This window comes from Bos indicus, chromosome 15 (genome assembly GCF_029378745.1).
Source record: "Bos indicus isolate NIAB-ARS_2022 breed Sahiwal x Tharparkar chromosome 15, NIAB-ARS_B.indTharparkar_mat_pri_1.0, whole genome shotgun sequence".
NCBI lineage: Eukaryota > Metazoa > Chordata > Mammalia > Artiodactyla > Bovidae > Bos > Bos indicus.
In genome coordinates, this window is record NC_091774.1 from 36,878,472 (window position 1) to 36,892,900 (window position 14,429).

At 37.5% G+C, this 14,429-nt stretch overlaps 1 protein-coding gene across 35 annotated transcripts in view; it reads left to right on the top strand.

The window, feature by feature from the left end:
• The window catches only part of SOX6 (SRY-box transcription factor 6), a 720,388-nt gene that overhangs the window by 654,971 nt on the left and 50,988 nt on the right, over positions 1-14,429 (top strand). The gene's annotated exons all lie outside the window — the stretch shown is intronic.

The following is a 14,429-nucleotide window of genomic DNA, read 5'->3' on the forward strand; positions in this document are numbered from 1 at the left end:
GTTCTCTTCTAATTAAACCTAGATGAGCATTTGGCATGTATGTGTTCTCACTCATGCCCCTCTCAAATGCATCATGTGGAGGCATCCTGTGCTACTGCTGCTGACTTGAGACATTCCAAGGAGGAATTCTACTTCTTCAGACTGAACTGCAGCATTCTTTGTCTCTTCAGTTCACCTCCTGATAAGAAACATGACATGAGACATGATTTGCCACTTCACACAGCAAATGACTAGAAATCTGTGTACAATCCCTTCTTAGTCCGAGCCTCACTCATTTCTGTGTCTTTTTCTAGCACCATTAAGCTAAACCAGGCTCCTATCTGGTGTTGATAAATAACTGGAAAATATTAGGTATCAGTAAAAACTACGAAAGTTCTTGAACTTGGTTTTAAAACTTAACTCTCTAATTTTCAAGAACTGAAAGAAATGAAGAAAATTCTAATTTCATTTACAACAGCTTTAGGTTATTAAATTTTTTCTACTACATCTCTCTCCCTAAGCACTTTTTCATTGTATAGCTAAAAATGATTTTTTCTAACTTACATGTCTTGGTTTCATCCTCTGAAATATTTGCACCAATTCCTGAAAAATGTTGTGACATTATTAGAGAAAAGTTGTTACTTTATTTTTTTTAAGAGATAGAAGACTATTATGGCTACATTTGGGAATTTTTAATTTGTATCTTATTTAGTCTGGTGTGCAATGTGACACCAGTTAATTGTATGTTACTTTGTAGTAACTACATGTTAACTCTGTTGGAAGTAATGGTAATTATACTGTAATTGATATCAGTTCTCCCACATCTTTGGAAAACCATACAATTAACACATATTGCCACAGTTGGGCACTATCTTTTGTCCTTTGTAATGCTGCCATGTTGGAGTACTATTTAGAATGGGATCCTAAATATTTTCTTCTTCTTTAAACTCATTTTAAAAATTCCAATTTTAAACTATTTTAATTTTCAAGAAATGAAACATAGTTTCTAAATTTTAATTTTGCTTAATCTTGAAGAAAGATTCTTTCACAAATAATCAGACTGTCTTGGGTTATTTTTATTCTTTATTTGAAAAGGTGTTTGTGACTTCAGGCGACTTTATTAGTACTTTTTGTTTCATAAAAGGGGATACTAATAGAATGTACAAAATCTTGATGTTAAGGAGTTAGTTTTTCTGAAAAGAAGAGTTCTTCTTACCAGCAATCTTTGTATTTATGTTACTTTGCGTTCAGACAAAAATGGATGCATTCTGTGCTGGTGCCACCGTGACGAATAGCAAACTAGGGACATATCATGCCAAATTTAGAGGAAACATTTTCCTTTGATTTTACTTTCCCCTTTGCCTTTCCCTTCCTTAAGGTCCCTTCCCTTTATCACTTTTGCCTGGTGGAGATGGAATTTCAGAAATAGCAAACAAATGCTTTCTGGCTAAGTGTGACTGTGGTTTGGTAGGTTTGTTTGACAAATGGATTATCTTTTGAGTGATTTTGTTGAGAATATGAATAATTGCTCAAAATTTTTTTATGACATGCAAAGTGATTTTACTAATGTGTATTCCAGAGTGGGTGTCAGGAGTAAAAGAATTGAGTATCATAGAATTATAAGATTTCAGAGCTGGAAGAAACCATACAGATAAGTTGGTTCAGCTCCCTCGTTTTACAGGTTAAATTAATCAGTAGCTAGTATAGTTTGTCGGAGAAGGCAATGGCACCCCACTCCAGTACTCTTGCCTGGAAAATCCCATGGATGGAGGAGCCTGGTAGGCTGCAGTCCATGGGGTCGCGAAGAGTTGGACACGACTGAGCGACTTCACTTTCACTTTTCACTTTCATGCATTGAGGAAGGAAATGGCAGCTCACTCCAGTGTTCTTGCCTGGAGAATCCCAGGGACGGGGGAGCCTGGTGGGCTGCCGTTTATGGGGTCGCACAGAGTCGGACACGACTGAAGCGACTTAGCAGCGGCAGCAGCAGTATAGTTTGTAAAGAGCACTTGCAATACACAATAGTTAAGTGGAAGCAACAGGAGACTGGGAGTCTGTAGGCTAAGTGGTGTGAGGCTAAGAGGTGTGTCCTGGATCTGTTACCTGTCAGCTGTAGGATTTGGGGTAAGCATTCTCTGCTTCTTGGGCTCTGTGCTCTCTGAATGAAGAGGTCTTTACATTACATTTCCTTCCAGCACTAAAGCTTTTCCATACCCCCTATTTTTCTTTTTAAGATATGTGTTATTTTTGTAGAACACATATTTCTTTAAATTATAGGAAAACCTCTTAGGAGATGTGATATATTTATATATCATAAATCAAAACAAATGCATGGTGGTAATACCTTATATTTTTCCATTTTTTGTGTTTATGTTTCTGAGGGAAAATTTTTTAAATTTATCAGTTTGTGAGCTAAAATTGAAATAGAAGGTATATTTTTGAAGAAAATATTCTTTCTTGGTTTATATAGCTTTGATGTCTTTAACTTGAATAAACTGCACCTGTGTTTCCACAAACAATATTAAAAAGTACACATTGTAAATTGAGTAGGTATCTGAAATTAAGACCTAGATTTGAAGAAATAAAATTCCCAAGATAATTTTTTGGACAAAGACATTTGCTTAGCTAGTCATTCATTTTATTGTTATACTCTTTATTCATGTGATAAATGTTAGTATAATAAATTCTCACTGGTGGTTTAAGTGGAGATAAAATTCTCCAGTTTTTAAATCATGTATTTTATTTTAATAGACGTTTGTATGGTTTTACAATGGAACTTTTTGTGAACTTGTTATTGAAACAAATAGTTAATCAGAGAATATTCAGGAACAAATATGTATCATGTTCTGTATAGGAATAAAAAGTTGGAAACCACATGTGAGTAGGAGTTGGGCTACCACACAACTGGATTTGCTTAAATCTGAACACTTTATAACTCTACTTGGGAGTTGCAAACTTATAAATAACCTTGCAATTGGTTAAAACCATATTAGAACCATATGAATGAGACAGAAAGCATAGGCACTATAATCCTGATGAAACTAATTTAACTCGGTGGCTCCCAAGCCTAAAACGATCTCATGTCTTCAGAGTTAATGCGACTTTATCATTTATCATCTGATGATCAGTGACAAGCATCTAAGTGTATGTTACAGGAGATATACAGGATACTGTCCTTGCCAGGGGTGTGGAGAGAGAACTTGCTTAGCTTGGTGTGCTCTTCAAATCCTGAGGGGAATTTGTCATACATCATTTGAGAATGTTTTTGAAAGCTCCATAAAACATATCCATGAGAAGTTCTGCAGACACTAGCCCATTTCAGAAGGCATGTGCTGCATGCTTCTGTGCGTATAGGATACAATCCTAGCTGGAGATAGAATCAAGAGCCACTTTCCCTCCCCCAAGGAACTTACTGTCCAGTGGCAGGTATGAGTCTCCTGACAGGTGACCTGAACTTTGTCAGTCTTTACTGATTCTGTGTCTTGCCTCAAGCATTAGTTTCTGGAGTTTTGAAAACTTTTGCCCTAGCCAGCCCTTACAAGTCTTTTCTCCCCTAAAGGGAGAACTCTCACTTTTGATGAATTCTGGCTAGCTAGCTCTAGCTGTCAAAAGATAGAATCACTCCTAGATCCTAATGGCAAGAACTTCCAGAGAATTGTTTCTAAGGCTAGTAGGATCTCATGTCTAAAACTTGTTGCCTTATTCCTTTGATACAAGAGGCAGAAGTTGCCACTGTATTATTGCTAGTTTGCTGGGGCTTCCATAACAAAATACCACAGATTGGGTGGCTTAAACCACAGATATTTTTTCCTAACAATTCTGGAGTCTCGGAGTCCAAGATCAAGACTCTGGAAGAATTGTTTTCTGCTGAGGTCTCTCTCCTTTGCTTGCAGACGTCCGTCTTCTCACCGTATCCTCACATGGCCTTTCCTCTGTGAGCACACATCTCTGGTGTCTTTCTCTATGTCCTAATCTACACCTTTCGTAGGTACACTAATCAAATGGGATTAGGTCCACCACAATGGCCTCATTTAAATTTAATTACCTCTTTAAAGCCCCTGTCTTTAAACATGGGCCACATTTGGAGGTACTTGGGGTTAAGGCTTCAACACATGAATTTTAAGAGAATGCAGTTCAGCCCTTAACAGCCATCTTTGCTTAGCTTGGCCATTCCCAAACTCTTGTGAAATTATTTCCTTTTATGATTACAATACCTAAAGAACCCCCTTGATCAAATTCTTTATGTCTCTCTTTATGTAGCTTCATCTGGATTATCTTCCCTAGAGGTTTTCTTGTTTCTCTAGAGGATTTAAACTGAAATTAGTATGATTTTGCTCAATGATTTATTCTATTGTATTTTCATAAAAGTATTGACGATATGAATTAATTCCAAGAATGAATTGCTAATGATGGATTGCTCAGAAATGGAAGACTGTAAGAAGAATGTTTGGAAATGGTTGTTACTGAGATTTTAGGGAAGATTTTTGCAGAGCCCTTTTGAATAGTAATAGCTAGGCAGATTTCCTATATTTCAGCACTAAGCCTACCCTGACCAGGAGATCACTCGATTGTTCAACTGATTTACATATCTTCCTTTGTATTTATGTACCTTTTAATCATCTCTGTCTCACTATTTTCAAAAAAGATCTGAAAATAGTTTAATTTTAAAGTAAAATAAAAATGAAAAATGAGAAAGAAATAATTTAGCATTATCAGGATTTAGCAACCAACCAAAGTGCCTAGTATCATCATGAGAAGCTCTGATGCTCTAGTTAATAAGACGTGGACACAACATCTTGAGAAGTATGTTGGGGAGACTTGTAAACAGACATATAAACCAATAATTATAATGCATTTTTCAATAAACATGGTGTGATGGAACAAAATAGGGGAGCTGGTGGAAGACAGTCAATAAAGGATTTTGTCCAGAAGAAATGCTTTAATTAGGCCTAGAGTAGGCTAACTATGATGCCATCCATAAAGGAAGGGCATTCTGTTAATAGAAGAGGGAATGGTATATGCAAATGTACAAGGGCAAAAAATATCGTAGCTTATTTAGGAAACTCCAAGAAATTCTGTCTTCTTGGAACAGAGGCACTAAATCAGAATGAGAAAGACATAAATCTGGTGAGGAGAGCAGCAGCCAGATCATGTAAGGGAATATGAGCCATGCAGAGAAGTTTGGTTCCCCTCCTGTAAATAGATGGCTTTCCTGGTGGCTCAGATGGTAAAGAATCTGCCTACAATGCAGGAGACGCGGGTTTGACCCCTGGGTTGGGAATCTCCCCTGGAGAAGGGAATGGCTACCCACTCCAGTATTCTTTCCTGGAGAATTCCATGGACAGAGGATACAATCCATGGGGTCGAAGAGTCAAACATGACTGAATGACTAACACAGCAAAAACATAGCATGTGGATAATGGGGAGTATTTGCAGGCTTATAAATAAAGGGAAAAAAGATCCAGGTACTACATAGTTTCTAAGGCTAAAATTTATATTTAATTCTCAGATGCTTAGCAACCAAGACAAAAATGAAAGCATCTTTGGTTTTGTGGTTGTGTTGTTGATACAGGAGCATGGATATCGGCCTTTAGATCAGGACACCATCTTCATTAGTGTTTAGCTTTGAAACATTTAGCAAACACTAATACTATATTTAACAGAAGTGGATATTTTATGAGCTGCTTTATATTTGCAAAGCACTCACATGTATAATCTCTTATTTAATCATCACAACCCTGCAGCATGTGCATTTTCTATTCCATTTTACAAATGAGGAAACTGGCTCAGAGATATCACATAGTAATTAAGTTGTAGAGTTATTATTCTAAATTCACCTCAGCCCAAATACCTACCTAAATTTTGATTAAGTGACTTAAAATATAAAAAATTCCTTTTGAGCCTCTTCTCTTGCAAAACTGACAGCAATAATAATATTTTTCCTTGTAGTATTGGTGGGAACGTAAAAGGAAATAGTCATTGCAAAGAGCCTTGCCCTTAGTACATGATCAATAAATGACACCCTTTCCTACTTCCACCCCATTCATATCCTACAGAAGCAAACATGGTTGGAAAACTTGGGACTTAAATTATTCATGATTTCTAGCACACAGCTTGGTGTTAAGAGTATATTAAAAAGTAAAGAAATTAATAGTTTTAGCTGACAAAATGGTATTTAACAATGAAGTTTGTTACCTCACTTCTAACAGCCAGAGTCTTTTTTTATTGTGATAACTGACTCTGGGACCATCAAAATAACCCTGTGAAAGTAAATCCCACTGCCTCCAAAATAACTCTTCCCAAAAAAAGAATTGCCTTTTGAAAGTACATGTGGTTACTTTCTAAAATAAAGCTTTCATTTTCAGTCCTTCCTTAAATTACTACATTTTAATAAGGATGTAAAATAAATACTAATAAAGTGATAGCTTTGCAAGTCCATAAAAAGGAAATTACCTGTGTGCTTAAGTAGTGTGTCTTGAGAATCACATCATGGCAAGATATGTCCAGAGCTGGGAATTAGAGCAAGTCTTTCAGAGTAAGGCACAGACTTTCTCTCAACATTATACTTAGCACTGTTCTGTTTAGAAACAAACAGAACACCTTTTTATTTTCAAATGTATACTGCTTTTTAAGCCACACATTTGTGGTGGATAGTATCCTCTTTTGCCAGTGTTTTGTAAAGATTTTGCAAAGATGTGGGTGTTAAGCTGCAGAAATTCCAAGTCAGACTCAAAAACCTCTTTTTCATATTGTTGTATAATTAAATTGTATTCTTCTAGCATATTCTTCTAAAATGGCTCACTTCCCTCTTTTACAAAATATTTATGGACTTTTTCTGTATTTCCTTGTTTTGATGATTATTGCCCAAAGAGACATCATTAATACAATGTGGAGGGTTAAGTCTAAACATCTCTTACACAAACTTGAACTATTATAAAATTGGTTCTTCTTATGGAATTCCAGTTGAGCTATTCCAAATCCTGAAAGATGATGCTGTGAAAGTGCTGCACTCAATATGCCAGCAAATTTGGAAAACTCAGCAGTGGCCACAGGACTGAAAAAGGTCAGTTTTCATTCCAATCCCAAAAAAAGGCAATGCCAAAGAATGCTCAAACTACCGCACAATTGCACTCATCTCACACGCTAGTATGAGCTAGTTTTGAGCTAGTATGCTCAAAATTCTCCAAGCCAGGCTTCAGCAATATGTGAACTGTGAACTTCCAGATGTTCAAGCTGGTTTTAGAAAAGACAGAGGAACCAGAGATCAAATTGCCAACATCCGCTGGATCATGGAAAAAGCAAGAGAGTTCCAGAAAAACATCTATTTCTGCTTTATTGACTATGCCAAAGCCTTTGACTGTGTGGATCACAATAAATTGTGGAAAATTCTGAAAGAGATGGGAATACCAGACCACCTGATCTGCCTTTTGAGAAATTTGTATGCAGGTCAGGAAGCAACAGTTAGAACTGGACATGGAACAACAGACTGGTTGCAAATAGAAAAAGGAGTTCGTCAAGGCTGTATATTGTCACCCTGTTTATTTAACTTCTATGCAGAATACATCATGAGAAACGCTGGGCTGGAAGAAGCACAAGCTGGAATTAAGATTGCCGGGAGAAATATCAATAACCTCAGATATGCAGATGACACCACCCTTATGGCAGAAAGTGAAGAGGAACTCAAAAGCCTCTTGATGAAAGTGAAAGAGGAGAGTGAAAAAGTTGGCTTAAAGCTCAACATTCAGAAAACGAAGATCATGGCATCCGGTCCCACCACTTCATGGGAAATAGATGGGGAAACAGTGGAAACAGTGTCAGACTTTATTTATCTGGGCTCCAAAATCACTACAGATGGTGATTGCAGCCATGAAATTAAAAGACGCTTACTCTTTGAAAGGAAAGTTATGACCAACCTAGATAGCATATTCAAAAGCAGAGACATTACTTTGCCAACAAAGGTTCGTCTAGTCAAGGCTATGGTTTTTCCTGTGGTCATGTATGGATGTGAGAGTTGGACTGTGAAGAAGGCTGAGCACCGAAGAATTGATGCTTTTGAAATGTGGTGTTGGAGAAGACTGTTGAGAGTCCCTTGGACTGCAAGGAGATCCAACCAGTCCATTCTGAAGCGAGATCAGTCCTGGGATTTCTTTGGAAGGAATGATGCTAAAGCTGACACTCCAGTACTTTGGCGACCTCACGTGAAGAGTTGACTCATTAGAAAAGACTCTGATGCTGGGAGGGATTGGGGGCAGGAGGAGAAGGGGACGACAGAGGATGAGATGGCTGGATGGCATCACTGACTCGATGGACGTGAGTCTCAGTGAACTCCGGGAGTTGGTGATGGACAGGGAGGCCTGGTGTGCTGCGATTCATGGGGTCGCAGGGAGTCGGACACGACTGAGCGACTGATCTGATCTGATCTGATTCTGTTTGAACACACTTGTAAAAGGTGTTTTTTGATGTATGTGGATTAATCAATTCTGTGGGCTTGCAAAAACATGCAAATGTTTACGGACACTAACACTAAATGTTATGTAAGATGTATCGAAAAGGTGCAAGACAGTCCCTGGCTTGAAAAATCTTTTGATGCTGTTGGGGAAGAGTTGGAGGTGCACATGATCCAAAGCTCAATTCTTTAATATAGCATGTAACTAGGGGCTAATTATACAGGGAAGGCTAGGGATTTTTGTGTATCAGAGTATAGACAGATCAGAGAGGTTACAGAGTTTATGAAGAACTTGGGCTTTGCAGACTGAGGGATCAGTGCAAGAGGCTCTGCAGGAGAATCAGCAAGCCTGGAAGATTAACCAGGCAGAGAGGGGCAAGGAAAGCAGTGAGACAAATAGTACCGACCAGTTTGTATTAATATAAACAGAGGATGGGAAGGGGAGTCATGTGAGGGGAAAACTCTCGCAAGGAAGTCTTTACTTTTGAAAAAGAGTTTTCCAGGATTGGAAAGACACCAAAGCTTGGAGCTCAGATGAATGGGCAAACCCTTTTAGCGGGGCTAGTACTCAGCAACTTATACATAGTGGAAACTTTAAGGATAGATAATATCTCAGAATATTGTGGTGGCCTTCAGTTTAGTTCGGTTCAGTCGCTTAGTTGTGTCTGACTCTTTGCGACCCCATGGACTGCAGCACACCAGGTTTCCCTGTCCATCACCAACTCCCGGAGCTTGTTCAAACTCATGTCCATAGAGTCAGTGATGCCATCCAACCATCTCATCCTCTGTTGTCTCCTTCTCCCCCTGCCTTCAATCTTTCCCAGCATCAGGGTCTTTTCAAATGAGTCAGTTCTTCTCATCAGGTGGCCAAATTATTGGAGTTTCAGCTTTAGCATCAGTCCTTCCAATGAATATTCAATTGATTTCCTTTAGGATGGACTGATTGGATCTCCTTGCAGTCCAAGGGACTCTCAAGAGTCTTCTGCAACACTGCACTTCAAAAGCATCAATTCTTTGGTGCTCAGCTTTCTTTATGGCCCAACTCTCACATCCATACATGACTACTGGAAAAAGCATAGCTTTGACTAGATGGACCTTTGTTGGCAAAGTAATGTCTCTGCTTTTTAATATGCTATCTAGGCTGGTCATACTTTTCTTCCAAGGAGTAAGTGTCTTTTCATTTCATGTCTGAAGTCACCATCTGCAGTGATTTTGGAGTCCCCCCAAATAAAGTCTCTCACTATTTCCATTGTTTCCTCATCTATTTGCCATGAACTAATGGGACTGGATGCCATGATCTTAGTTTTCTGAATGTTGAGTTTTATGCCAACTTTTTCACTCTCTTTCACTTTCTTCAAGAGGCTCTTTAGTTCTTCGCTTTCTGTCATAAGGGTGGTGTCATCTGCATATCTGAGGTTATTGATATTTCTCTGAGCAATCTTGATTCCAGCTTGTGCTTCATCCCACTCAGCATTTCTCATGATGTACTCTTCATATAAGTTAAATAAGCAGAACAATAAACAGCCTTGATGTACTCCTTTTCCTATTTGGAACCAGTCTGTTGTTCCATGTCCAGTTCTAACTGTTGCTTCTTGACCTGCATACAGATTTCTCAGGAGGCAGGTCCGGTTGCCTGGTATACCCATCTCTTGAAGAATTTTCCACAGTTTGTTGTCATCCACACAGTCAAAGACTTTGGCATAGTCAATAAAGCAGAATAGATGTTTTTCTGGAACTCTCTTGCTTTTTTGATAATCTAATGGATTTTGGCAATTTGATCTCTGGTTCTTCTGCCTTTTCTAAATACAGCTTGAACATCTGGAATTTCACAGTTCACATACTGTTGAAGCCTGGCTTGGAGAATTTCGACCATTACTTTGCTAGTGTGTGAGACGAGTGCAATTGTGCAGTAGTTTGAGCATTCTTTGGCATTGACTTTCTTTGGGATTGGAATGAAAACAGTGGCCACTGCTGAGTTTTCCAAATTTACTGGCATATTGACTGCACTTTCACAGCATCAGGCCTTAGAGAATTTCTATTTATAATGCATGTATTTGTTACTTCTCTTAGAAAACTGCTTCAGGAATACACAGAAAGATGGCTAGTAGCACTGTAGTATTAATTTTCTCTGCTAAAGTCCTTATTATCACAGATTTGAATGGTTTAAAAGATTCTTTAGTATTTAAATATTTATTTTAAGATATGTCAGCAAAATTCTTATTAACTTAAAAAATATTCATACCAAAATCCCTATGTAAGAGGTAGGTGTTTCTAAATTTGTGAGTACATGAGCATAGAATTTTCTGCTTGCAGTCTTCTAAATACAAAAGTATAATATATATATAATGTGCATGCATTATAATAAAATATTTGTATAAAAAATATATGCAAATATTATATGAACAGAACATCTGAGGGCTAGTGTAAAGTATACTAATTATAATGTAACTTACATGTGAAAGTAACATGATATTATTTTTTACCCATTTTAACTGCAATGTTAAGTAATGGCCTCTTAGGTGCATGTTCTGTGCCTGTTATGGATGAGCTCGTATTCAGATATTCTTTGTAAAAGAGCTCTGAATGCAGCTTAGTAAAGTGCCTCTCATTTCAACCATTGGAATAAAATGTATCACATCATTGTCCAGCCATGTCTGCTTGTCAAATGAAATATTATTTGTAAGGCAACAAACAAAAAGCCTCTCTCAGCATGTGCAGCTTTACACTTCGGTTTGTGGAAAGGAGGACCATGTTGAAATCGTCTGAGATGTGGTACAGGGTGGTCAGTCTCGGAAATCCAGGGGGAGGGTGCCCAGCACATTGCTACCTTTCGTGTGTTGTTTTTCAGGAGATGGCTGAAATCAGTCATCTCGCATATGGTTTGAAAAAGGCCTGTCTCGCTGGCAAGCAAACTGTTATTTAAGTATACAATCCACTCTACTACTGAAACAGTTTTGCCAAACTTATCCAAGTATTCTCACATGCTTAAAGATGGTATAAATATCATTTATTGCCAGCAGTTTTCTTCAGACTATATGGAATGTCTTCCTGCTGCCTGATCTAAGTGTCCCAGTTTACATTATGGCCTTTACTGCCTCTGTTTGATGGAGTGATCAGTAAAAATTTAATGACACTATAAAATAATAAAAATGTCATTAATTTACCACGGATCTTGGATGCAGTGGTTGTAAAGTTACATTAATAAACAGAATATTTTTTACAACAAAAAGCATTGTTACGTGGGAACGTATAAATAACACACATAAATTTAAGAGCAATTTTACTGTTAGCACACACATTATTATGGAATAGCCAATAAGTGTATAAAACATAGTATATAAAATTTTATTAAAATATACTGTGCACATCAAAAATTCAGCTTTTATCTAAGTGCAAAGAAAAGCCATTATTGTGTGCTTACTGTTTCATTGCTGTTCTTTCCCCATATCACAATTTTACATTTGTTGCCAGTAAGAGGAAGTTGATTTTTTTTTCCCTAGATGAAAACAAACCTCTTATTTTTTAGCTACCCCAAATTCATTCTCCCTCTCCACCGATGCAAAGACAGAATTGATCAATCTTGCTGTGGCAGGAAGGGAAAAGTTGCTAATTTAATGCAAAGTTAAAAATAATGCCTGAGGAGTTGAATGGTTTGTTCAGTGACTCTAGAAATAAGGGATAATAATGCAGCAGTCTATCTGTCATCAGTGAGGCTGCCCCGTCATTGACTCCGATAATATGTGAAGATGATGGATGCTACCGTCTTGTGGCTTGTAACATTTAACATTCATCAGCTCTCACTAAAGGGGGCTTTATCATTTAAATATCTTTATTTAATATGCAACATCTACCTCATACATCATAATTTCAAAGCACTTAGAGAGCCAACAGTCCTACAACACAGCAGAGCTGACTTTAATTTTTTTCAATAACTTTTATGTTGCTTGCATGTTTGTGACTGACAATGCATAAGTAAGTGTCTGATCATATCGCTGCATGTAAAATGCGCGTTTCACTGTCATCATGAAGACTGGGGATTTTTCCTGCCTGGGGGGTTGAGATTAAAATTAGCATTGAGGTGTTTTGTTTATATCTCCAAAATATCTACTTGGAAACTATATACCTTGTGAAAACTTGTTCAAGTGCACGGAAAACTTAGAGTTAAGAGCTTGCCACCCATCGTCTGCCTTTCCGAATGGGGACATACCCATTGGCTCTTAATGGCCAGAAGTTGAAGGCCTCTTGGAACTAAAGAATCTTTAAACTTCTCTCTATGCCCATGTCCACATCCTGTATTTACTAGGCTCGTGTTCAACCTCACTGGTAAAATCTTTGCTTAGCTCAGCTGCCCTGAGCTAACTTGTAGACATCAGACCCTCTTATCTTATGGTTATGTGGCTGGCAAATAAATATTCTGAGCTATTCTTTGAAGAAAAGAAGGAAATCTTCTGGGAGACTAGGTTGAAATTTATATGAAAGGGCATGGCTTTGCAGGGTCCTTCTTTAATCTCAAACACAAATGCTTAATATTACCAAATATAAAATGCAGCCCACTGCCCAAAACAATTTTTATCATTGATTTATTTTCTGCCTATTTAACAAGTGTTTCATGGGATATTCTTCCTTGACTTCTATTCTGTCAAAATATTGATATTTTATAAGGAAACTATCTTTGCCATAGATTATTTTTTCAATGAAGTCAGAGAAATGTATGACTTCAAAGACACTGAGAATGTGTTGTTGAATGTTCTGAATGTTTTTTGTTATGATTAAAAACAAGCTGATACTACTGAATTGTGAGAGCACTTCATTTTTTATAAAAGAAAAGATATTATCATCATGTAAGCTTTGTTGTCTTAGGATTTTACAAACCATGGCATGTAATTTTCCCTCTTCTCCTTCCTTGTCAAAATATTGATATTCTTTCAGGAACTTTATGATTTTATTTTTTTTTTACTGAGAATATTTTCCGGTAAAATCAAAGAGAATGAATGACTAGGAAGGTACTTGAGATATGCATATTGATAGATAGCATGGTCTGTTGATTTTCAGAGAAAGTTGCTTTTCCCCCCATGAAAATACGCTAAAGGTTGTTCTTCCAAGAAGATTGCAGGTGTCACATCAAAACTCCCTTTGCATTTAGCATAGGGAAAGCATTCACATGCAAATATTTGAGATGCGAAACAATGTGATAAAACAAAGGTTGAATATTTTGCTGTCCCTGGTACTCCTCATCTTCACTTTCTTTTGCTTCACATCATAACAACCAAAAGTGCTACTCAGTAATCCAAATTGGCTGATTAAAAGCAGCTGTCCTCCCGGCAACAGTGTGCGCAACTCCCGTACGGCTTGTGGTTGCGTTTTGTTGTGGCCTGCATCTGGATAATTTGTTCTTGTGCAGCAGTGTTGTCGCATAAGAAGATATTGGGGAACCATACTTAATTTGCTTTTTATTTTCACTTTTTTTTAAAATAAGTGTCATGTTTCAGAGGTTTCCCCACATACCACTTTTGTTAACTAGTTAGTATTACCCAGCTGGGGAAATTCATGATTATAATGTTGTTGCCATCTTTCATAGAAATGGTGCTAGATTAAAGCAAGGTTTATACTGTATTTTCTTCCAACACAGATTTCAACATTACATGATGAAGGGGAACTGGAAGACTTCCTGCACAATTTGACTGATGGGAATTAATTATAGAAATATAATGATATTCAAAAATAATCATATTAGAGAGCACAAATGTAGTGAGGCTGTACAAATGAGACACAGCCTCTATCAAGTAATTGTATGTTTGCTCTTTAAGAATATTTCCAAGTTTCTAAACATCTTACAGAAGAGAACACTCAGAGTGTTTCCATCTAATGCCGAACATGCTCAGTACAGAACTAGGTCATTGAACAATAGACTGAACAGCAATCAGCACTCTACTGCTGCATAATGCATTAAGTATAACATGCAGGAACCATTCCCGGAGCTGGAAGCTGCTATTTCATGTCTGTA